We start from the raw sequence: 25,978 nt of genomic DNA, 5'->3' as shown, positions 1-25,978 counted from the left end.
GTGAAAATATAAGAAGAAACAATTAAATTTTAAGGCCTAATATAACTCGTGTAATTTACAGTATAAGTTCATTTACAAAACAGTACTATATCTTTTACAAAGAGACATTCATATTTAAGGACATATATTAAATACATTGAGTGCATCTGGGGAATGGCAGTGGGAATAAGAAATGAAGGGGAGCTATCTATAGATCTTTATCTCTCCATCATCTGTACTTATGTGCATATTGACTAGATATACCTATAAATAAACACTAATATAGATGTAGGCAGGGCATCTATATTCTGGAATATTAACTCAACTCTGCCCTGATGTGCACCCACCACCAAAATAGAATCTTTGAAATCTTACCAAAAAATCAGCACTAATAATTATTTAACTACAATTGTGATATGGGATCTGAAGTCTGCAAATTAATGTTCCATTATAATGGGCTCCCAGGGAAGCATATTTCTATGGCAATATATCTGTTCTTTAGCCAAAAATGTAAGGTGTACCGCTGTGGGCTGTGTACTGAGACAGGCACTTTTCCTTTTCTTGTCTTTACAGCACACTTCTTGATTGATACCAGGAATCCTCTGGAACCAGATAAACCAGGGTTTACAAAGTGGGGAGGGAGTGAGGTGAGGGCAAGGGATGTAACAGGCAAATAATTTTACAGGGAACTATCATGGGAGAATCTGCAACTCTTTTTGGAAAAAAAATAGAAAAAGCAGAAATGCTAAAAACCATGAAAGGGGCAGAACAAATGTCTTTGAGTGTGAGCAAGGTGAGCGTTCCCTCCCAACTGGACAATCAGGAAGGTTGTGCATGGAAGCAGCTCCATTTGAGGTTGGTCTTGAGAGAAAGGTGAGGTTTGAAAATTTTTTATTTATTTATTTTTGAGAGAGAGAGAAAGCACGTGGGGGGGGGGTCAGAGGGAGAAGCAGACTCCCTGCTGAGCAGGGAGCCCGATGCGGGACTCGATCCAGGGACTCCAGGATCATGACCTGAGCCAAAGGCAGTTGTTTAACCAACTGAGCCACCCAGGCGCCCAGAAGGGTGAGGTTTAGATTTGTAGTTATGGGAGATGCCAATTCAAGTAGAGACGGCCCATCACAGGCAGGAAGGGGGGCAAAAAAAACTGAAGTAGAAATAACACAGTAGATTAGACCTCTTGGTGTGTAGGGACCCTGTGGCCTTCCTTACTGCTGTGTTCCTAGCACCTTGCACAGTATAGGCACTCAAAATATTTGTTGGAGAAATGAGTGAGTGAGTGAATGAACTGAATCATTGGCTTCAGGGAGGTGTAAGAAGTGAGCAAGATGTTCCCAGGAGACCTGAAGGTGCCCCAGAGACACATTCCATCTGCTCTAAGATGTTTTGAGACCAGCATAGACAGATTTCCTGATAGACATGGGACTCCCCTACCCCTACATGTCACCTCTTCTTGGAATCCTGCCTTTTTGAGTAGGAAGTGCAAAGGGAAGCAACCATTGCTTGGGCTTCTGGAAGACATGGGGGCAGAGGTGACCCTGACTCATGCTAGAGACATGAAGCATGTCTCTTTCCCCTGACAGCACTGGAGTGGGGTGAAGCCCAAGTTGCCTTGATTTGGAAGCTCATGATTTGGAAGCACTCCCCAATGGAAGGAGTGCTTCCAGGGCCATCAGACTGGGCGAGGATCACACGGTGGTGCTTGTCCTCGGTCCTGCCCAGAAAACTGCTGACACATCCCAGGTCTTCCCAGGGCTGTTGGCTTTCCTGGAGCATCCTCTGGGGTATGTGCACAGAGAGCAGGCACAGAGGAAGGAGTTTCCTGAAGCTCCCACAGAGGACATTGTTTATCTCACCTCTTGGCTGCCACCGACAGCTTCTCTGGGCAAGGGTCCAGGAGCCAGCCCCACCTCCCCCCACATGCACTGCAGGCAGCAGTGTGGTCACCTGTCTGCTCTGCTTGGTGGTCCTCTCTCAGCAAGACTTCAGCCTTTCCTCATGAGCTCCTGTCTCCATGTCCCTGTTTTACCCTTGTTTTCCTATTGCCTTTTTTTCCCACATACGTTTAATTTGTCTTTCCGTGCACTGAATGTGGGAAGCCTTCCTGGCACAAACAAAGCAACAATCACATGGGTAACTTGATCTCCTGAGGTTCTACTTCCTACTATGTGGGTTGTTGTGAAGACTGGGAGAGTTGTCATTGTAGCAGCTGGTGTATTTTCTGCTGTTCAGAAAGTGGTGGCTCTCACAGTTTGGAATTCAAGGAACTGCACAGGCCAGCAGACTTGTGTGCAGAGCCCCTGCCCATCCTGCCCCAGCCCCGTAGGGCCTGACAACTGGCCACTTACCCCAGCACCTGTGGAAGGAGCTCCACTGCCCATTTGTCCTCCTTTCCATCTGTGAGTTATTCAAGGCGCTCAGATGAGGGTGATGCTTATATAGTCTGTGGAGTTTTAATTGTCTGTGAATTAGAGATGAAAATGGAAGGGAAAACACACACACCCTCTTAGGGGTTTATGCATGCTCACACATGTCCACACACACACTCACTCACACTCAGATTACACACTCAAGAAATTAGCCCTGTCTTTTCCAGTCCAAGGGAAAACTCACTGGGTACGTAAGAATCATGCCCACTTGTGTGCAGACTTGAGATTTGCTGGAAGAAAGACCATAGAATTAGACATAATGACTTGTGACCTACATCTTTCACTTTTAAAACAATATTTTAAAGTGCAAAACAGAATGGTGGCAAGCACAAGGTTATAGAATGCAGCAGAGACCTGAGGTTGGAGGTAGGGGTGGGTTCTGCTGGACCTCCCTGGAGAAGCACCTCCCACTGGCAATTCCTTTGGTATTTATTGCAAGCACGTGAATCACACCAAACTCTTATTTCTAAGAAGTGTGAGGTATGCAAGCCCCTGAAAATCAGGTATAACCTCATGTGCCAGGCACATCTGCCAGCTTGATAAAGAGACAGCAGGCAGAGATCTTTCTTCAGTGGATTATTGCTCTGGTGTGAACCTACCTGTGCTACAAACCCTGGGCTCCTAAATTTTGCATAACATTTGTAATCAGTAATAGATGGGTCTGTTTCCTCAGCCAAAGGGAACACAGCCCCAGAGGAGATCCAGCTTCTCTGCATGAGTCTTGGTTTCCTGAGTCCCACTGCAGAATCACAGAACTGCTGGGAGGCCCTGAGAGTTTCCTCCTGTACCCGGAGTGCCTCCAGTGAGGCCTGCATCCTGAGAGTGCTGTTGTCTGGCCATACTGACCTCACACCAGGCTCACTCCTCTGGGCCAGGCTACAGTGGCCCTGACCACCACTGCCTCTGCAGTGTTCCTTCCTGAATGCTGTCTGGATTCTGGGTGTCACTCAGATGTCCACTCAGCAGCCCCAGTGGCCTCTGGCTTGGAAATTTGCTGCTGCTCTGTTCCCCCTGTGCACGGTACCCTCGTCTCCTTCCAGAGGACTTCAGACAAATCATCTGCAGAGCCACCTCCTGCCTGTTCCCGTTCTTGTGCCCTGAGCTCAGTGGGGCATGGTTTATTTGTTTGCTGTCTGCACACAGGACCCTGTGCTCTAGGGCTGAGTCTGACTGTTCTGCAGACTCCAGAGCTAAGCCTCAGCCTTCACTCCTGGACCCCTTCTGCTATCGCCAAAATCCTACTGTCTTGCCAAACCATTGCTGCTCAGCCTCCGAGGTTCAGCTCCAAGGCCACCTATGCTGGGAAATGAGACCAATGAGGCTGACCCCATCTCAGTTCCTGTCTCCTGGAAGGGCAAGACCATGAAGTCACTCAGGTGCAGGCAGTGACTGGAGGGCCAACTCCCCAGGGTAGGGGCACAAACCCTACTGACCCCTTGTGTCAAGAAATTAACCTTCTCTGCAGCAAGAGGCTGGCCCATCGTCATCCCGCAAAAAGGCTGAGCAGCAAGGGTACAGAGAGTGGGGTCTCAGAGATCCCCAAGTCTGCATCAGCCTCTGCTCTTCCCTCGATGCAGACAGCTAAGGCCCTGCTTTGGCTGCTCCCTCACCGGGGAGGTGGCTCTGCCCAGTGGTTGTGGCTAGGCTTTGCAGCTGAATGGGCTGTTCCCAACTGCTAGTGTTTGACCTCACCTGTGTTCTGACTACTTCTCTGGGGGTCTCACTAGCCACCCGAGACGCAGGGCCCTGAGAGCTGTCTTCTCCAGGTGTGGAAGGATTAAATGGAGCAGTGCTTAGAAGGTAGCAGGTGCCCGACACATGGGAACCCTCATGCTGCTTGGAAAGCAGGGGTCAGATGGTGTTCTTAGCCCTGCCATTGCTCCCCAATTCCCACCGCCCCCACAATCCCTTATCCCATTTAGCCAAAGAGGTGGTCTGATAGGACCTCAGCTGGTGCTGTTTGTGGGGCACCCCTAGGTGTCTGGTGCTTGCACACACTGTGTCATGAAATCCTGGGGTGCCTTCCTCATCTGGTGGGGTGTGCCCTACTCAGCTACTCATGGCATGAGGGTCTCCAAATGCTGTGCAACTGTCATTTCCTGAATTCCCTGAAACTTGACACTCTCCTTCTAAGGATCTTATAGTTCAGTTGGAAAGAAAACAAAACAAAATGCCCTGAAGTGTGCAAGTGGGTGTCAGTTAAGCAGTGAGGAGGTGGGGCTGGAACAGTGCTGTTGTCTTCCCAGAAGAGATGGAAGAATTTGGCCTGTGTGGGTCTTTCAGCGACTTCCCCTTGCCTGTGGGACAAATACCTGGCTTTCTTGTGGCCCTCCAGTTCCCGCTTGTGCTTCCAGGGCACATAGAGCCTATCTTCCTGAATGACTTAGAGGTCCCGCACAGCCATTCTGTCACCTCCTTTGGCCATGCTATTTCCTCTGCTAACAATACCCTTCTTCTCCAGCAAAATCCTACTGACCCTTAAAGCCCCAGCGCAGGTGGCTCCTTCTCCAGAAAGTCATCTGGTCTCTCAGGCTCCTTCTCTGCTTTTTCAGGCTCCTCTGTAATGTTTCCATTTGCCCATTGGGCATCTCCATGAAAAGGCAACTCCAACTTCATGGTCCAAATCTGAACTCCTGACCCTGTCCCCCTTCCTTCCTGTGCTCCTGTACTCTTCCCCATCTCAGTTTGTGACACCTCTGCCCTTCCAGGTGCTCAGTCAAAATCTTTGCAGTTATTCTCAACTCTTCCTCTTCTCTCACACTCACATTTGTTCCATCAGTAAATCTATAAGCTTCACCTTTAAAACATGACCAGAATGTGGAAACTTTTGTCTGCCTTCTCAGGTACTGCTTGGACCCACTGTCTGTCAGCTGGATTCAACACCAGCCTCTTGACTGGTCTCGCTGCTCCTGCCTGTGCCACAAAGCACAGGACAGCCTACAGCAATTCCACTCAAGTCTGAGCCAGAAATGGCACTTCACCCCTCCTCTCAGACACCCCAAGGCAGAGAGTTTCATCCCGTCAGTGCTCAGTAATCCTTCTCTACTGTTCTGAAGAGAACCCAACAACCTCCACTTACATTTTCAAAAAAACCATATTATGCTCTGTGGAATAGAAAAGAGAAATAACATGAGGAGTGCATGTCATGATGACAGGCAAGGTCAGGGGCTGATTGAATGTGATGTGGCCTTGCAGACTGATGTGGGGTCTCAGTATTGGCACCAGAAGTGCCTGGAAGGGCCTTTGTGGTTATGGTATTTTCCAAATAGTGAGTAAACCTCAGGAAAGACTTGGATCAAACAGGTTATGTGGCATGGTGTGCCTGAAACATTCATGGCATGTTGAAACCATGCACTCACTTTGGTTTGCCAGTAAAGTGGGTCCAGGCTGGGGCACTAAGAGCAGGTTCCTTCTCATGTCTGCAGGGATGCTGTGGCGTCTGGTATATGGCAGATCTTTCTAAGGCTAGAGCTTTCCTCCACAAAACCTTCAACACCACCCCTGTTCCAGGAGCAAAGGGCAGCAATGTCCCTGATTTTTGAGACAATCAAAATATGCCCCTGCAGATTTCCAGCCCCCTTTCCTAGGGACATTACCATCCCCGCTGAGGAAATGGCACACTTCAGAAAACCCCTAGAGCAAGTAAGAAGTCAGTGGTGAGGCCTGGCACAGCCACACCTAGTGCCCCTCCTCCCTCCACCACACCACCTCTCTGCTGCTTCCTGATTTGCCAAGAGCGCCCACTGCAGACAGGTCTGCGCTTGCTGTTCCCTCAACAAGTGCACTGTCTGGGACACCTACTCAGCTCGCTTCCTATGGTGTCTATGCAGGTGTTGCTTTATCAACTGAAGACTTCCCCATCCTCATAAATAAAGTGGTTAAGTGTGTAACACCCATCCCTCCCTGGCACTCCTTACCCTTCCCCGCTTTAGTCTTTCCCATGGTACACATCATCTTGTACTCCGTACTTTGTACAGGTCACACCACTTGTTTTTCTTATTTACTTGCTTATTCTTTGTCTTCTCTCATTAGAACATAAGCTTCATGAAGGCAGAGTGTTTGTCTGTTGATAGGATAATGTCAGGTATGCAGCAGATGCTCAATAAATATAGTTGAAGAGATTAAGTCCACAGACAAATGGCATGAATGAAACTCTCTGTCTCTGGTCATTTCCCTGTTGGACTGGGTGATGAAGGCAGGGGGGTGCTTCCATCCCCTCCCTGCACCTGGTGCAGAGCTGGCAACCCAGGCCTTGGTAATCGACAAGCTGAACTGAATCTGAAAGACTGAAGGACAGGGTGCTGGCTGTGCATCCTGCATGTGAGGAGGCTGAGATTTGTCTTCTAAGCTCTGATTCCCTATGAAATAGCTGTCAGGTCCGCCTTCAGGCAGGTTAATAATTGCTGTTTGTTTCAGACATGTATGTGATCCATTGCATCTTTTTCTTCTTTTCCCCAGCCGATTTCAAGTGGTTTCGCCTCAGCCTCCAGTCTTTGGGGAGGGCCACGCATTGCTGTGTCTCCTGGTCCTTGGTGGGTTCACACTGCCTGTCCTCTTTATATAGAGTGTTTTTAGCATGGCAGCAACAGAGGCTGGAGTCCTTCCATCGAGGCTGACGGTGGACTTCAGGGGCCAGAGAAAATCTACATCATCATGAGGTGACAAGTCTCCTCTACATGCATTCCTCCTGGTGATCAGGAAGCCTTTCAATAATGCATTAAACCAGGCCAGAAAATGGTTAAAATGTATCCTGAAATGGAAACCTCCAAAGTGCAAAGGAAGTATAAAGGAAGGCAACAGAAAACAGTAACTGTGGGTTGAATTTTAAGGAGAGAGTCTGTCCTGTCTCTCTCTGTGTCTGGGTAGCATGTCACTGCCTCTCAGGCAGGGAGTCCATATTTTCCCTACAGTGGAGCTTCTAGATCAGAAATCCCAGCAGCCCAGCCCCCAACAAAGTAGAGGAACATACCTCAGAGGGCCCAGGGTACACAGTGCTCTCATTCCACTTGTAGCAGAGCTAAGCCATACCATTTCAGAATCATATAATTACCTACATTCAGTGTCAGCTGCATTGGTCAACCCAACCTGCATATTCCTGACCTAGTGTCTATTTGGGGATGAGGAACCAGGAAGAGGGAAGCTGCAGTGTTCCCTCCACTCTGGTCTCCTCTTCCATTCTGTGCTTCTTTCCCATTTCAGCACCACAACTGCCGGCCAGCACCTGGCCCTTCTCTTCAGGCTGGGGTTTTAGAGATGACTGAGGTCCCCATTCAAGAGGCGTCCTGGTGACTTGGCTCAGTGGCTTGTGGCGCTGACTCAGAGGCCAGAGACCAGAGATTGGATAGAAGTGAATTGGAGTTAGCTCTTTCCCTTACTAGTGTTGTTTCTGGGCCTCACTTTCCTCTTCTGTAAAGTGAGAATGAAAGTGTCTAGGTTCTGTGAGGGTGAATGAGAAATGTATAAATTGTTCTAGAAGATGGTGCTTAGAAATTCTGCAAAGTGGAGTTTAACCTCATGAGTTCTGGCTTTCCAGGGATCCAGTGGGTTCAACCTGGTTCTGGTTCCATCTTGGAGCATGAGTGAGACTCTGCACACACAAACATAAACGCATATGCTCTCACATACATTTACACAGATACGTGGACACACACAGTGACACACAATGAAACACACACTCACATTCACACATGTACAGACTCTTGCACATGCTCATATACACATGGCATGCCCTCCTACAGGGGTTTCCCTTGGTCCTCTGCTGCCAGCCTCCCTTTGTCCTCAGGGCTCACAGGTCCCCAGCTGGCCTTGGTCCTGCACCCCCACCCCCGGCTCCACCTCTCCCCCTACCTGTGCTCTAATCAAGCTTTTCTGGGAAGCTTCTGAACAATTTGGTCTGTCTCAGGGCTTCATGGGTCTGTACAAGGTGCTCCTCTGAAATGGAAAACTCTTCATTTTCTTCTTTAGCAGAATCTCTCTTTCTCATGTTTTTTCCCGCCTAGCTTTATTAAAATATAATTGACATATAACATTCTGTTCTCATGTCCTAAAGCTTAGCTCAAAAGCTGGGTTCTCCAGGAAGCGTCCTCTGGGATAGCTAGGGTAACAGGACCCTCCTGTGTCCTATATATGAAGTTCCTCCATCACCTGATTCTCTGACCATGAGCCCAAGAATGCTCTCTGGTCTCTTCATCCCCTGAAGACCTGCACACAGTGGAGTGTTGTTAAACAGAAAGGAGGGGGGGTGGGAGGGAGAGGGTGGCTGAGTGATAGACATTGGGGAGGGTATGTGCTATGGTGAGGGCTGTGAATTGTGCAAGACTGTTGAATCACAGATCTGTACTTCTGAAACAAATAATGCAATATATGTTGAGAAAAAAAAAGAAGAAGATAGCAGGAGGGGAAGAATGAAGGGGAGTAAGTCAGAGGGGGAGACGAACCATGAGAGACGATGGACTCTGAAAAACAAACTGAGGGTTCTAGAGGGGACGGGGGTGGGGGGATGGGTTAGCCTGGTGATAGGTATTAAAGAGGGCACATTCTGCGTGGAGCACTGGGTGTTATGCACAAACAATGAATCATGGAACACTACATCAAAAACTAATGATGTAATGTATGGTGATTAACATAACAATAAAAAAAACAGAAAGGAGGGAGGGTCCTGGTGGCAGCTTCCAGATGTGTCAGTAGGGGGAGCCCTAGGAGCTTGAAACAACTGCCTGGGGTGGTCTCCTGGTTTGGTAGACATTCCATCATGGCTTCTCTGTGAAGAATTGTTTACTTTAGAATTCTGTATTGAATTTGGGAAGCTGTATGTTGGTGTGGAGGCATCTTTTCTCTGAAACTCCTAACAAGCTCCTGATTGATACTTTAAAAATATACTAAGCTATATTCATAGTTTAATCTTCTGATAATCAAGTAGAAGGGAGAAAAATCTCGGACGTGCATTTACTTCTGTTTTCACTCCTGGGTACTCTAGGAAACAATCCTATTTGTCACAGCACAATGATCTGGGGCTCTGGGAGCCATAATGTATGATTTCATAGCTTTGGTGGATAAATAGCTATAATTTTCATTAGTCCTCCTTAACTAAATTTTCTGCTGAAACAGAAGAGACAAGGCCGTGAGCAAGATGCTCACCTCTGGGAGAAAGATTATAATTGCCGGCTGGAAAGCAGAATGGATAAGTGGACAATAGCAAAGCAGATCCAGGTAGTCTGAACAGGACTGAGCTCTGTGGTTCTCCATGCAGCAATGGGTGAGCTTCAGGTATTTTTCTAATAGAGCAACTCCATTCTTAAGTACTCACCCAAGAGAAATCACCGTAGATGTCCACCCAAAAACTTATGTTAGACTATTTATAGGAGCTTTATGTATAATGACTCAAAACTGGAAACAACCCAAATGTCTACCAATAGGTGAATGGATGAACAAAATCACACTCTCTCTATACATTGGAATTCTGTTCAGCAATAAAAAAGAATGGATTATTGATCCTTGCAACAGTAAGGACAGATTTCCAAGAATTATGCTGAGTGAAAGACACTGGACTCAAATGATAATATATTTTATCATTCCACTTATATGAAGTTCAAGAACAGGAAAATATAATTTCTGATAGTAGTGATAGAGCAGTGACCATCTTGTGGGGCCAGAGGTAGACTAGGAAGGGTCATGAAGGGACTTTCAGGGTACAAGTCATGCTCTATATCTTGATTTGGATCATAGCTACATGAATGTGTACATTCATCAAAGGGAAATGTACACTTAAAATCTATACATTTACTGTATGTAAAGTGAAAAAATTATCATGCCCCAAAACACATGTTTAAGTGAACTCAGAAAGCTGGCCCTCAGAAGGTGATATTTATAAAGAAAACACCTCCCTGATTAATCAGACACATAAAGGCTGGGTCCTGCATATTTGTTAAAGTTGGGTTTACCTACGCATGAGATTTGTCACCACAGCACAGTAGCAACAACCACAGAATACCCACTCCTGCCCAAATGATGCTGGTCCTCCAAGGGGCTGCCCTCCTCCTCTCCGCCTGCTTCACTCCTCTCTGGCCCCTCTAGGCCACTGACCACCCCCCTCTTAGAACTCCTCCTGCTCTCCAGTCTGATGGACACACTCTAGCTCAAGGCAATGATTCCTCTTGTGTTGTTCTGCATGTGTGAAGCCACATTCCCTAAGAACAAGGCCTTAGTTTTGTTTTCATTTGCATGATGTCTACCACAATGCTGGACTCATTACAGTGAGGGGTGGGGTAGAAAGAGCAGCACTTTGGACACAGGCTTCCTTGGGTTCGATCCAGCTTTGGCACCTACTGGCCCGTGACCTTGGGAAGGTCACTTAATCACTGTGAATCTAGATATTTTCACTGGCAAAATGAGGATAATAAAAGTAATAGTGCCTGGTACAGTAGACAATAGAATTTGGCTGTTGTTATTTCTATCAATAGAAGAAAAGAATTCAAATTCCTGTTTATCAAAAGATATGAAGTCCACAGAGGAAATGGCTTTAATGTCACCTGGACTAATGGACATCTCCCCATCTGGATGTAAGAACATCTCCATGGAGAATGTTTGCTTCAAACTAGACCAAATGTATCACCTCAGAGTTGTCAAGCTGGTGGAGTTTACTTTTCACTCTATTTTTGAAGCTGTGAAGGGTTCCATCTAGATTTAATTAGAATGGAATTAGCCAAGTCTAGGGAATAAAGTATTTCTATACTTGGAACAGACTTTGTAAATTCTAGGCCAACTTCCTTGTTCAACCATGATAATGTGCTAATGCTTCAATAAAGTCACTGAGGAAGCTGTCATCTGAGTGATCAGACTTCATTCCATATGGAAGATTTCTGTAAAAGCATGTTTGTCCTCTGAAGTCTCACTGATTAAAACTTGAAGCCATATATTTAAATAACATATGACAAGAGCCTCCCTAGAGGAAGAGAAAGGAGGCATGAAGGGAGCGGGGCTTCATGGCTGGGGAAGGTCACATCCCCACTTACTCACTGAGGGGGCTCATCTATGTATTCACAAGTGGGTCAGGTGACATGTCCACAGAACATGGTGTTCCATCTGTTCAAAGGTGAGTGTTTTCCCCCAGACAACCATCCCCACCATGCTCAGGTCACAGTTTGTTATTACTTCACTCCAAGAGTCTGCAAAGTCTTAGTGGTGAACCTATAGTTGATTTAGAAATTTGGTTGCTTGAGTCTTCAGATAATAGTTTTTTCTTTTTCAGTTGTCCTTGAAAAAGGTGGTCACGGGACACCTGGGTGGCTCAATCGGTTAAGCGTCTGCCTTCTGGTCTCAGGATCCTGAGATCATATCCCATGTCAGGCTCCTTACTCAGGTGGGAGTCTGCTTCACGCTCTGATTCTTCCCAACTCATGTTTTCTCCCTTTCTTTTAAATGAATAAATAAAAATCTTAAAAAAAAGAAAAACATGGTCTTTGAAAAATAACTTTTTTGGGGGGCGGGGAGAAAAGACCTTTTATTTTCTTAAAATTTTTTTTGTTATGTTAATCACCATACATTACATCATTAGTTTTTTTTTTATACCCATCACCAAGCTAACCCATCCGCCACCCCCTCCCCTCTAGAACCCTCAGTTTGTTTTTCAGAGTTCATCATCTCTCATGGTTCATCTCCCCCGCTGATTTCCCCCCCTTCATTCTTCCTCTCCTGCTATCTTCTTTTTTTTTCTTAACATATATTGCATTATTTGTTTCAGAGGTACAGGTCTGTGATTCAACAGTCTTGCACAATTCACAGCGCTCACCATAGCACATACCCTCCCCAATGTCTATCACCCAGCCACCCCTTCCCTCCCATCCCCCACCACTCCAGCAAATCTCAGTTTGTTTTCTGAGATTAAGAATTCCTCATATCAGTGAGGTCATATGATACATGTCTTTCTCTGATTGACTTATTTCACTCAGCATAACACCCTCCAGTTATATCCACATCATTTCAAATGGCAAGATCCCATTCCTTTTGATGGCTGCATAATATTCCATTGTGTATATATACCACCTCTTCTTTATCCATTCAACTGTCCATGGACATCTTGGCTCTTTCCACAGTTTGGCTATTGTGGATATTGCTGCTATAAATATTGGGGTGCAGGTACCCCTTCAGATACCTACATTTGTACCTTTGGGGTAAATACCCAGTAGTGCAATTGCTGGATCGTATGGTAGCTCTATTTTCCTTTGTGAGGAACGTCCATGTTGTTTTCCAGAGTGGTTGCACCAGCTTGCATTCCCACCGACAGTGTAGGAGGGTTCCCCTTTCTCCGCATCCCCGCCAACATCTGTCGTTTCCTGACTTGTTAATTTTGGCCATTCTGACTGGTGTGAGGTGGTATCTCACTGAGGTTTTGATTTGGATTTCCCTGATGCCGAGCGATGTTGAGCACTTTTTCATGTGTCTGTTGGCCATTTGTAAGTCTTCTTTGGAAAAATGTCTGCTTATGTTTTCTGCCCATTTCTTGATTGGATTATTTGTTCTTTGGGTGTTGAATTTAATAAGTTCTTTATAGATTTTGGATACTAGCCCTTTATCTGATATGTCATTTGCAAATATTTTCTCCCATTCTATCGGTTGTCTTTTGGTTTTGTTGATTGTTTGTTTTGCTGTACAAAAGCTTTTTATCCTGATGAAATCCCAATAGTTCATTTTTACCCTTGCTTCTGTTGCCTTTGGCGATGTTTCTAGGAAGAAGTTGCTATGGCTGATGTCGAAGAGGTTGCTGCCTGTGTTCTTCTTTAGGATTTGGATGGACTCCTGTCTCACGTTTAGGTCTTTCAACCATTTTGCGTCTATTTTTGTGTGTGGTGTAAGGAAATGGTCCAGTTTCATTCTTCTGCATGTGGCTGTCCAATTTTCCCAACACCATTTGTTGAAGAGACTGTCTTTTTTCCATTGGACATTCTTTCCTGCTTTGTCAAAGATGAGTTGACCATAGAGTTGAGGGTCCATATCTGGGCTCTCTATTCTGTTCCATTGAATGATGTGTCTGTTTTTGTGCCAGTACCATACTGTCTTGATGATGACAGCTTTGTAATAGGGCTGGAAGTCCGGAATTGTGATGCCGCCAGATTTGCTTTTCTTTTTCAACATTCTTCTGTCTATTCAGGGTCTCTTCTGGTTCCATACAAATTTTAGGAATATTTGTTCCATTTCTTTGAAAACAGTGGATGGTATTTTGATGGGGATTGCTTTGAATGTGTAGATTGCTCTAGGTAGCATTGACATCTTCACAATGTTTGTTCTTCCAATCCATGAGCATGGAACGTTTTTCCATTTCTTTGTCTTCCTCAATTTCTTTCATGAGGATTTTATACTTTTCTGAGTACAGATCCTTTGCCTCTTTGGTTAGATTTATTCCCAGGTATCTTATAGTTTTGGGTGCAATTGTGAATGGGATCGACTCCTTGATTTGTCTCTCTTCTGTCTTGTTGTTGGTGTATAGGAATGCCACTGATTTCTGTGCATTGATTTTATATCCTGCCAGTTGACTGAATTCCTGTATGAGTTCTAGCAGTTTTGGGGTGGAGTCTTTTGGATTTTCCACACAAAGTATCCTATCATCTGCAAAGAGTGAGAGTTTGACTTCCTCCTTGCCGATTTGGATGCCTTTGATTTCTTTTTGTTGTCTGATTACTGTGGCTAGGACTTCTAATACTATGTTGAATAGCAGTGGTGATAGTGGACATCCCTGTCATGTTCCTGACTTTAGGGGGAAAGTTCTCAGTTTTTCTCCATTGAGAATGATATTCGCTGTAGGTTTTTCATAGCTGGCTTTTATGATATTGAGGTAGGTACCCTCTATCCCTATACTCTGAAGAGTTTTGATCAAGAAAAGATGCTGAACTTTGTAAAATGCTTTCTCTGCATCTATTGAGAGGATCATATGATTCTTGTTCTTTCCTTTGTTAATATATTGTATCATGTTGATTGATTTGCGGATGTTGAACCAACCTTGCAGCCCAGGGATAAATCCCACATGGCCATGGTGAATAATCCTTTTAATGTACTGTTGGATCCTATTGGCTAGTATTTTGGTGAGAATATTTGCATCCATGTTCATCAAGGATATTGGTCTGTAATTCTCCTTTTTGATGGGTTCTTTTTCTGGTTTGGGGATCAAGGTAATGGTGGCCTCATAAAATGAGTTTGGAAGTTTTCCTTCCATTTCTATTTTTTGGAACAGTTTCAGGAGAATAGGCATTCATTTTTCTTGAAATATTTGGTAGAATTCCCCTAGGAAGCCATCTGGCCCTGGGCTTTTGTTTGTTGGGAGATTTTTGATGACTGCTTCAATTTCCTTAGTGGTTATAGGTCTGTTCAGGTTTTCTATTTCTTCCTGGTTCAGTTTTGGTAGTTGATACATCTCTAGGAATGCATCCATTTCTTCCAGGTTATCTAATTTGCTGGCATAGAGTTGCTCATAGTATGTTCTTATAATTGTTTTTATTTCTTTGGTGTTGGTTGTGATCTCTCCTCTTTCATTCACAATTTTGTTGATTTGGGTCATTTCTCTTTTCTTTTTGATAAGTCTGTCCAGGGGTTTATCAATCTTGTTAATTCTTTCAAAGAACCAGCTCCTAGTTTTGTTGATCTGTTCTACTGTTCTTTTGGTTTCTATTTCATTGATTTCTGCTCTGATCTTTATTATTTCTCTCCTGCTGAGTTTAGGCTTTATTTGCTGTTTTATCTCTAGCTCCTTTAGGTGTAGGTTTAGGTTGTTTATTTGAGACCTGCTCTGAAGATATCATGGCAGTCTTTCTGGCCTGCCAGGTCTCTGTGGATAGGTCTGTTGCCAGTCTAATGTTTCTACCATTATAGGTTACAGACCTCTTCTCCCAAGCTGCTTTCAGGATTTTCTCTTTGTCTCTGAGACTCGTAAGTTTTCCTATTAGATGTTGGGGTGTTGACCTATTTTTATTGCCTTTGAGAGGGGTTCTCTGTGCCTCCTGGATTTTGATGCCTGTTTCCTTCCCCGCATTAGGAAAGTTCACGGCTATAATTTGCTCCAGTATAAGTTCTGCCCCTCTCTTTCTTCTTCTGGTATCCCAATTATTCTAATGTTGTTTTGTCTTATCATATTGCTTATCTCTCGAATTCTGCCCTCGTGATCCAGTAGTTGTTTATCTCTCTTTTCTCAGCTTCTTTATTTTCCATCATTTGGTCTTCTATATCGCTGATTCTCTCTTCTGCCTCATTTATCCTAGCAGGTACTGCCCCCATTTTTGATTGCAACTCATTAATGGCCTTTTTGATTTTGACTTGGTTAGATTGTAGTTCTTTTATTTCTCCACAAAGGGTTTCTCTAATAACTTCCATGCTTTTTTCAAGCCCAGCTAGTATCTTTAAAGTCATGATTCTGAACTCTAGGTCCGACATCGCACTAATGTCCATATTGAGTAGGTCCCTGGCAGATGGTACTATCTCTTGTTCTTTTTGTTGAAGTGATTTTTTTCATCTTGTCGTTTTGTCCAGAGAAGAATAGATGAATGAGAGAACAAAATGCTAACAGGGTAACAACGTCCCCAGAAAATATACTCTAATCAAATCAGAAAAGACCTGAAAACAGGGGAAAAGAAAGAGAATGAAAGGGAAAAAAAAAACAAAAAAGAAAAAGACAAAAACAAACAAAAACAGAACACAACAACAACAACAAAAAAACCAGAATATGATCAAATATGATCAGGCTGGTGCATAGATCAATGCCACACACTAGATTTTGTGTGTATTTTAGTTTGTTAGAAGAAAGTGCCTCCTAAAATTTTAAAGAAAGAAAGACTTATATATGTACAAAATAAGGGTTGATACGATGAAGGGATGGACTATGAATGTAAAGATGAAAATTATAAAAAATTTTAAAAAGGAATTGATAAGAAGATGTTTGAGAAAAGAAAGAAGAGGTTTAAATAAAAGGAAAGAAAGAAATAAAAAAAGGGGGGGAGAGAATGTGATCAGGCAGGAGACTAGAACAAAGCCATACACTAGAGATTTAGTGTATATTTTGACCTGTTAGAAGAGACTGTATCTCAAAATTTTAAGGAGAGAACAACTTATATATATATGCCAAAAATAATGGTAACTACCATGAAGGGATAGAAAATGACTCTAAAAATGAAAAATAATTTTTTTTTTTAAAAAAGGGATCGATTAGATGTTGGTTGAAAAAGGGAAAAAGAAAAATTCGAAAAAAAAACAATTAAAAAAATTAACTTTAAAAGACTAATGAATCATGATAAAAAAGCCATGAATTCTATGTGCAATATTCCCCTAGCGCTGGAGTTCTGCTGTTCTCAATGATCGGTAAACTTGGTCTTGGCTGGCTGTTCATGCTGATCTTCTGGGGGAGGGGCCTGTTGCCGTGGTTCCCAAATGTCTTTGCTGGGGGCGGAATTGCCCCACCCTTGTAGGTCCGGGCTAAGCAGTCTGCTCGGGTTTGCTCTCGGGCGCTTTTTTTCCCTGCAAGCTCTCGGTAGAGCTTTGGAGGACCAGGGCAAAAATGGTGGTCTTCCAATCACTGCCCCGGAGGAGCCGAGAACTCGGGGTCCCACTCCTCAGTGTGCCCCCAGAGAAAAGCAGTCCCTCTCTCCCATCTCCCCGGTCTCTGGCCGCACTCAGTGCTCACCCGCCTGTGTCCAAGCATTTCTATCTCTGGCACCGACCCCGGTGCAGAGTCCCCAAACCCAGCAGATCCCTGCAGTGCGCTCCCACGCCGCTCCTCCTGGGGGAGGAAGGGCAGTCTCCCCGGATCTGCCGCTTTTTGGGTCCCTGCTGGAGGAGCAGTGGCCCGACTGTGTCACCGATCACAGTTTATGGCAACCCCGAGCTGAGAGCCCGCGCCTCGGCTCCGTCTCTGCAGCCGGCTTCCCTGCTCTGATACCTGGGAGCTCTGCTGCACTCAGGCACCACAGTCTTTCTGTGACCCTGAGGGTCCTGAGACGACACTGTCCCGCGAGGTTTCCACCCCCCAGCTTAGCCACTGGAGCGACGTCCCTCAGCAGAGCCAACTTCTAAAATTTCTGATTTTGTGTTCTGCTGCTCTATCACTTTCCAGAAGCGGCCAACGGAGGCCTCCTCCCCCACCACCTATCCTCCCGAATATCGACTCAGATTCACTTCTTCTCATGTCCTACCTTCCAGAAAGTGGTCCCTTTTCTGTTCAGAGAGTTGTTGCTATTCTTTTCTTCGATCTCCTGTTGAGTTCATAGGTGTTCAGAATGGTTTGATCCCTATCCAGGTGAATTCCTGAGACCAGATGAAATCCAGATCTCCTACTCCTCTGCCATCTTGCTCCCGCATTTTCTGAAGTCATTACATCATTAGAGTTTGATGTGGTGTTCCATGATTCATTGTTTGTGCATAACACCCATTGCTCCACGCAGAAGGTGCCCTATTTAATACCCATCACCAGGCTAACACATCCCCCCACCCCCTTCCCCTCTAGAACCCTCAGTTTGTTTTTCAGAGTCCATTGATTCTCATGGTTTGTCTCCCCCTCCGATTTTCCCCCTTCATTCTTCCCCTCCTTCTATTTTCCTTTTTTTTCTTAACATATATTGCATTATTTGTTTCAGAGGTACAGATCTGTGATTCAACAGTCTTGCACAATTCACAGCGCTCACCATAGCACATACCCTCCCCAATGTCTATTACCCAGCCACCCCATCCCTCCCACCCCCACGACTCCAGCAACTCTCAGTTTGTTTCCTGAGATTAAGAATTCCTCATATCAGTGAGGTCATATGATACATGTCTTTCTCTGGTTGACTTAGTTCACTCAGTATAACACCCTCCAGTTCCATCTACGTCGTTGCAAAAGGCAAGATCTCATTCATTCTGATGGCTGCATAGTATTCCATTGTATATATATACCACTTGTTCTTTATCCATTCATCTGTCGATGGACATCTTGGCTCTTTCCACAGTTTGGCTATTTTGGACATTGCTGCTATAAACATCGGGGTGCACGTACCCCTTCGGATCCCTACATTTGTATCTTTGGGGTAAATACCCAGTAGTGCAATTGCTGGATCGTATGATAGCTCTATTTTCAACTTTTTGAGGAACCTCCATACTGTTTTCCAGAGCGGTTGCACCAGCTTGCATTCCCACCGACAGTGTAGGAAGTTCCCCCTTTCTCCACATCCCCGCCAACATCTGTCATTTCCTGACTTGTTAATTTTAGCCATTCTGACTGGTGTGAGGTGGTATCTCATTGAGGTTTTGATTTGGATTTCCCTGATGCCGAGCGATGTTGAGCACTTTTTCATGTGTCTGTTGGCCATTTGGATGTCTTCTTTGGAAAAATGTCTGCACATGTCTTCTGCCCATTTCTTGATTGGATTATTTGTTCTTTGGGTGTTGAGTTTGATAAGTTCTTTATAGATTTTGGATACTAGCCCTTTATCTGATATGTCATTTGCAAATATTTTCTCCTATTCTGTCGGTTGTCTTTTGGTTTTGTGGACTGTTTCTTTTGCTGTACAAAAGCTTTTTATCCTGTTGAAATCCCAAAAGTTCATTTTTGCCCTGGCTTCCCTTGCCTTTGACGATGTTTGTAGGAAGAAGTTGCTGCGGCTGATGTCGAAGAGGTTGCTGCCTGTGTTCTCCTTTAGGATTTGGAAGGACTCCTGTCTAACATTTAGGTCTTTCAAACATTTGGAGTCTATTTTTGTGTGTGGTGTGAGGAAATGGTCCAGTTTCATTCTTCTGCATGTGGCTGTCCAATTTTCCCAACAGCATTTGTTGAAGAGACTATCTTTTTTCCAGTGCACATTCTTTCCTGCTTTGTCAAAGATGAGTTAACCATAGAGTTGAGGGTGCATTTCTGGGCACTCTATTCTGTTCCATTGATTGATGTGTCTGTTTTCGTGCCAGTACCATACTATCTTGATGATGACAGCTTCGTAATAGAGCTGGAAGTCTGGAATTGTGATGCCGCCAGCTTTGCTTTTCTTTTTCACATTCCTCTGCCTCTTCGGGTTTTTTTTTTTTGGTTCCATACAAATTTTAGGATTATTTGTTCCATTTCCTTGAAAAAAGTGGATGGTATTTTGATGGGGATTGCATTGAATGTGTAGATTGCTCTAGATAGCATTGACATCTTCAGAATATTTGTTCTTCCAATCCATGAGCATGGAATGTTTTTCCATTTCTTTGTGTCTTCCTCAATTTCTTTCATGAGGATTTTATACTTTTCTGAGTACAGATTCTTTGCCTCTTTGCTTAGATTTATTCCTAGGTATCTTATGGTTTTGGGTGCAATTGTGAATGGGATTGACTCCTTAATTTCTCTCTCTTCTGTCTTGTTGTTGGTGTATAGGAATGCCACTGATTTCTGTGCATTGATTTTATATCCTGCCACTTGACTGAATTCCTGTATGAGTTCTAGCAGTTTTGGGGTAGATTCTTTTCGGTTTTCCACATAAAGTATCATATTTGCAAACAGTGAGAGTTTGACTTCTTCTTTGCCAATTTAGATGCCTTTGATTTCTCTTTGTTGTCTGATTGCTGTGGCTGGGACTTCTAATACTATGTTGTATAGCAGTGGTGATAGTGGACATCCCTGCCACATTTCTGACCTTAGGGGGAAAGCTCTCAGTTTTTCCCCATTGAGAATGATATTCACTGTAGGTTTCCCATAGCTGGCTTTTATGATATTGCGGTAGGTACCCTCTATCCCTATACTCTGAAGAGATTTGAACAGGAAGGAATGCTGTACTTAGTCACATGATTTTTCTGCATCTATTGAGAGGATCATTTGATTCTTATTCTTTCTTTTGTTAATGTATTGGATCATGTTGATTGATTTGCGGATGTTGAACCAACTTTGCAGCCCAGGGATAAATCCCACTAGGTCATGGTGAATAATCCTTTTAATGTACTGGTGGATCCTATTGGCTAGTATTTTAGTGACAATTTTTGCATCCATGTTCACCAATGATATATATTCTGTCATTCGCCTTTTTGATGGGGTCTTTATCTGTTTTGGGAATCCAGGTAATGGTGGCCTCATAATATGAGTTTGGAAGTTTTCCTTCCATTTCTATTTTTTGGAACAGTTTCACGAGATTAGGTATTAATTCTTCTTGAAGTGTTTGGTAGAATTCCCCTGGAAACCCATCTGGCCCTGGGCTCTCGTTTTTGGGAGATTTTTGATGACTGCTTCAATTTCCTTAGTGGTTATGAATCCGTTCAGGTTTTCTATTTCTTCCCGGTTAAGTTTTGGCAGTTGATACATCTCTAGGAATGCATCCATTTCTTCCAGGTTATCTAATTTGCTGGCATAGAGTTGCTCATAGTATGTTCTTATAATTGTTTTTATTTTTTTGGTGTTGGTTGTGATCTCTCCTCTTTCATTCACAATTTTGTTGATTTGGGTCATTTCCCTTTTTTTTTTGATAAGTCTGTCCAGGGGTTTATCAATCTTGTTAATTCTTTCAAAGAACCAGCTCCTAGTTTCGTTGATCTGGTCTACTGTTCTTTTGGTTTCTATTTCATTGATTTCTGCTCTGATCTTTATTATTTCTCTTCTCCTGCTGGGTTTAGGCTTTATTTGCTGTTTTTTCTCTAGCTCTTTTAGGTGTAGGGTTAGGTTTTGTATTTGAGACCTTTCTTGTTTCTTGAGAAAGGCTTGTATTGCTATATACTTTCCTCTCAGGACTGCCCTTGCTGTATCCCAAAGATTTTGAAAGTTGTGTTTTCATTTTCATTGGTTTCCATGAATTTTTTAAATTCTTCTTTAATTTCTTGCTTGACCCATTCATTCTCTAGTAGGATGCTCTTTAGCCTCCATGTGTTTGAGTTCTTTCCAACTTTTCTCTTGTGATTGAGTTCTAGTTTCAAAGCACTGTGGTCTGAAAATATGCAGGGAATAATCCCAATATTTTGTTAGTGGTTGAGACCTGATTTGTGACCTAGGATGTGATCTATTCTGGAGAATGTTCTATGGACACTAGAGAAGAATGTGTATTCTGTTGCTTTTGAATGGAATGTTCTGAATATATCTGTGAAGTCCATTTGTTCCAGTGTGTCATTTAAAGTCTTTCTTTCCTTGTGATCTTTTGCTTAGATGATCTGTCCATTTCAGTCAGGGGGGTGTTAAAGTCCCCCACTATTACTGTATTGTTGTCAGTGTGTTTCTTTGCTTTTGTTATTAATTGCCTTATATAATTGGCTGCTCCCATGTTAGGGGCATAGATATTTACAATTGTTAGATCTTCTTGTTGGATAGACCCTTTAAGGAGGATATAGTGTCCTTCCTCATGTCTTATTACAGTGTTTGTTTTAAAATCTAATTTGTGTGATATAAGGATTGCCACCCCAGCTTTCTTTTGGTGTCCATTAGCATGGTAAATAGTTTTCTACCCCCTCACTTTCAATATGGGGTGTCTTTGGGTCTAAAATGAGTCTCTTGCAGACAGCATATCAATGGGTCTTGTTTTAATCCAATCTGATAGCCTGTGTCTTTTGATTGGGGCATTTAGCCCATTTACATTCAGGGTAACTATTGAAAGGTATGAATTTAGTGCCAATATATTGCCTGTAAGGTGACTGTTACTGTATTTTGGCTGTGTTCCTTTCTGGTCTATGCTGCTTTTAGTCTCTCTCTTTGCTAAGAGGACCCCTTTCAATATTTCTTGGAGGGCTGGTTTCGTGTTTGCAAATTCCTTTAGTTTTTGTTTGTCCTGGTAGCTTTTTATCTCTCCACTTTCAATGACAGTCTAGCTGGATATAGTATTCTTGGCTGCATATTTTTCTTGTTTAGTGCTCTGAAGATATCATGCCAGTCCTTTCTGGCCTGCCAGGTCTCTGTGGATAGGTCTGTTGCCAATCTAATGTTTCTACCATTATAGGTTGCAAATCTCTTCTCTCGAGCTGCTTTCAAGATTTTCTCTTTGTCTCTGAGACTTGTAAGTTTTACTATTAGATGTCAGGGTTTTGACCTATTTTTATTGATTTTGAGAGGGGTTCTCTGTGCGTCCTAGATTTTGATGCCTGTTTCCTTCCCCACATTAGGGAAGTTCTCTGCTATAATTTGCTCCAATATACCTTCTGCCCCTCTCTCTCTTTCTTCTTCTTCTGGGATCCCAATTATTCTAATGTTGTTTCGTCTTATGGTATCGCTCATCTATGGAATTCTCCCCTCGTGACCTAGAAGTTGTTTATCTTTTTCTCAGCTTCTTTACTTTCCATCATTTGGTCTTCTATATCACTGATTCTCTCTTCTGCATCATTTATCCTGGCATTTAGTGCCCCCATTTTTTATTGCACCTCATTAACAGCCTTTTTGATTTCGACTTGGTTAGATTGTAGTTCTTTTATTTCTCCAGGGAGCGTTTCTCTAATAACTTCCATGCTTTTTTCAAGCCCAGCTAGTATCTTTAAAATCATCATTCTGAACTCTAAGTCTGTCATTGTACTAATATCCGTATTGAGTAGGTCCTTGGTAGTCGGTATTCCCTCTTGTTCTTTTAGTTGAGGTGATTTTTCCAATCAGTCATTTTGTCCAGAGGAGAATAGATGAATGAGAGAACAAAATGCTAACAGGGTAACAACGTCCCCAGAAAATATACTCTAAAGAAATCGTAAAAGACCTGACACCAGGGGAAAGAAATGAAAAGAAAGAAAAAAGAAAGGGGGATTAAAAAAAGAGAAAAAGATAAAAACAAACAAAAACAGAACAAAACAAAACAAAAAACAGAATATGATCAAATATGATCAGGCTGGTTCATTGATTAGTGCCACACACTGGATTTTGGGTGTATTTTTGTCTGTTAGAATAAAGGTCCTCCTAAAATTTTAAAGAAAGAAAGATTTATATATGTACAAAATAAGGGTTGATACGATGAAGGGATGGAATATAACTGTAAAAATAAAAATTATAAAAAATTTATAAAAGGAATTGATAAGAAGTTTGAAAAAAGAAAGAAGAGGATTTAAAAAAAAGAAATAAAGAAAAAAAGGGAGAGAATGTGATCAGGCAGGAGACTTGAACAAAGCCATACACTAGAGATTTAGGGTGTTTTGATGTGTTAGAAGGAACTGTATCTCATAATTTTAAAGAAAGAACAACAAATATATGCTAAAAATAAGGGTAACTACTATGAAGGGATAGAATATGACTCTAAAAATGAAAAGTAAAATTTTTTTTTATAAAAGGGATTGATAAGATGTTGGTTGAAAAAGGGAAAATAAAAATTCAAAAAAAAAAAAGCCAGTTTAAAAATAATTAACTTTGAAAGACTAAAGAATCATCCTAAGAAAGCCATGAATTCTATGTGCAGTATTCCCCTAGCATTTGAGTTCTGCTGGTCTCATTGATCGGTAAACGTGGTCTTGGCTGGCTGTTCTTGCAGATCTTCTGGAGGAGGGGCCTGTTGCCATGGTTCCCAAATGTCTTTGTCGGAGGCGGAATTGTCCCGCCCTTGTCGGTCTGGGCTAAGTAATCCGCTTGGGTTTGTTCTTGGGAGCTTTTGTTCCCTGTAAGCTTTCGGTACAGCTTTGAGGACGAGAGTGAAAATGGCGGCCTCCAAATCTCTGCACCAGAGGAGCCGAGGCTTCGGGGCCCTGCTCCTCAGTGCACCACCAGAGAAAAGCAGTCAATCACTCCTATCTCCCCAATCTCTGGCCACACTCTGTGGTCACCCGGCCTGTGACTGAGCATTCCTATCTCTGGCACCCAACTCAGTGTGGTCTCCAAACCCAGCAGATCCCTGTGGTGCACTCCCATGCCGCTCCTCCCAGCAGAAGAAGGGGAGTCTCCCCGGATCTGCCGCTTGTTGGGTCCCTGCTGGAAGAGCAGTGACTCAACTGTGCTGCGGATCACGGTTTATGGCAACCCCAAGCTGAGAGCCCGAGCCTCAGCTCCGTCTCTGCAGCCGGCTTCCCCGCTCTGATACCTGGGAGCTCTGCAACACTCAGGCACCCCTGGTCTTTCTGTGACCCTGAGGGTCCTGAGACGACACTGTCCAGTGAGGGTTCCACCCCCCGCTTAGCCACTGGAGCAAGGTCCCTCAGCGGAGCCGACTTCTAAAAGTTCTGATTTTGTGCTCTGCTGCTCTAGCACTTGCCAGAAGCGGCCAACAGAGGCCCCCTCCCGCGCTGTCTGTCCTCCCGAATATCACCTCAGATTCACTTCTCTGCACATCCTACCTTCAGAAAGTGGTCGCTTTTCTGTTCAGAGAGTTGTTGCTATTCTTTTCTTCAATCTCCTGTTGAGTTCATAGGTTTTCAAAATGGTTTGATCCCTATCCAGCTGAATTCGTGAGACCAGATGAAATCCAGGTCTCCTACTCCTCCACCATCTTGCTCTGCCCCCCCCAAAAATAACTTTTTTCTTTGAAATAATTGTAGATTCACAGGAAGTCGCAGGGAAGTTTACAGAGATCCCATACATCTTGACCCAGCCTCTTCCACATTAGCATCTTGCAAAATTATAGTAATATCAAACCAGGAAATTGACATTGGTACAATCCACAGGGCTTATTCAGATCTCACCAGTTTTACATGCACTTATGTGTATGTACACATGCATGTGTATGTGTAGTTCTGTGCAGTTTTATCAAATGTCAAATTTTTCTTTCTTTTCTGTTTCTACACATCAAAAGTGTAGCTAGCTTCCAGCAACAACCATACTCATGATACAGAACTATTCTACCACTACAAGGCTTTCTCATGCTATCTCTTTGTAGCCACACCTGCCTCTTCTCCATCAATCACCAACCTCTGGCAACCACGAATCTGTTCTTCATATGTATAATTATGTTATTTTGAGGGTGTTTTATAAATGGAATCATAAAATATGAAACCTTTTGAGATTTTTTTTCCTCACTCAGCCTAATTCCCTTAATATCAAGTTGTTGCAAGTATCACTAGTTTGTTCCATTTTACTGCTGATTCCAATTCTGTGCTGTGGGTATACCATTCTCCCTCTTTTTTTTTTCATTTTTGTAGGTATAGCATATTACCATATGACCCAGCAGTTGCACTTTTGGACATTTATCACAATGAAATGCAAATAAATGTTCAAGGAATGTCCACAGCAATTCTATTCATATGGAAATTATGTGTTAGGTTTAAAAGAAACTACTAAATTATTTTATAGAGTGGTTGTATAATTTTACATTCACAATAGCAATGTATGAGTGGTCCAGTTTCTCAGCATACTCACCAGCATTTGGTTTTATTATTATTTTTTATTTTAGCTATTCTGATAGGCATGTAGTAATATCTGATTATGGTTTTAATTTCAATTTCCTAATGGTTGATGAGGTCGGCCATCTTTTCATGTGATTTTTTTTTGACATCTGGATAATCTCTTCAGTGAAATATCAGTTCATGTCTTTTGTTATCTTCTTTTTTTCTTGTAAAGACTTATTTATTTATTTGATAGAGAGAGTATGAGAGAGAGTGGGGAAAGGGCAGAATGGGAGGGTAGTCAAGCCGACTGGGTACCCACCAAGCATGGAACCCCATGTGGGGCTCGACGCAGGGCTCAATCCCACAACCCTGAGATCATGACCTGAGCTGAAACC

The sequence above is a fragment of the Callorhinus ursinus genome, unplaced genomic scaffold (assembly GCF_003265705.2).
Source record: "Callorhinus ursinus isolate GAN/ISIS: 27379988/994484 unplaced genomic scaffold, GSC_fseal_2.0 scaffold114, whole genome shotgun sequence".
Taxonomy (NCBI): domain Eukaryota; kingdom Metazoa; phylum Chordata; class Mammalia; order Carnivora; family Otariidae; genus Callorhinus; species Callorhinus ursinus.
This window is presented reverse-complemented; position numbering follows the sequence as displayed.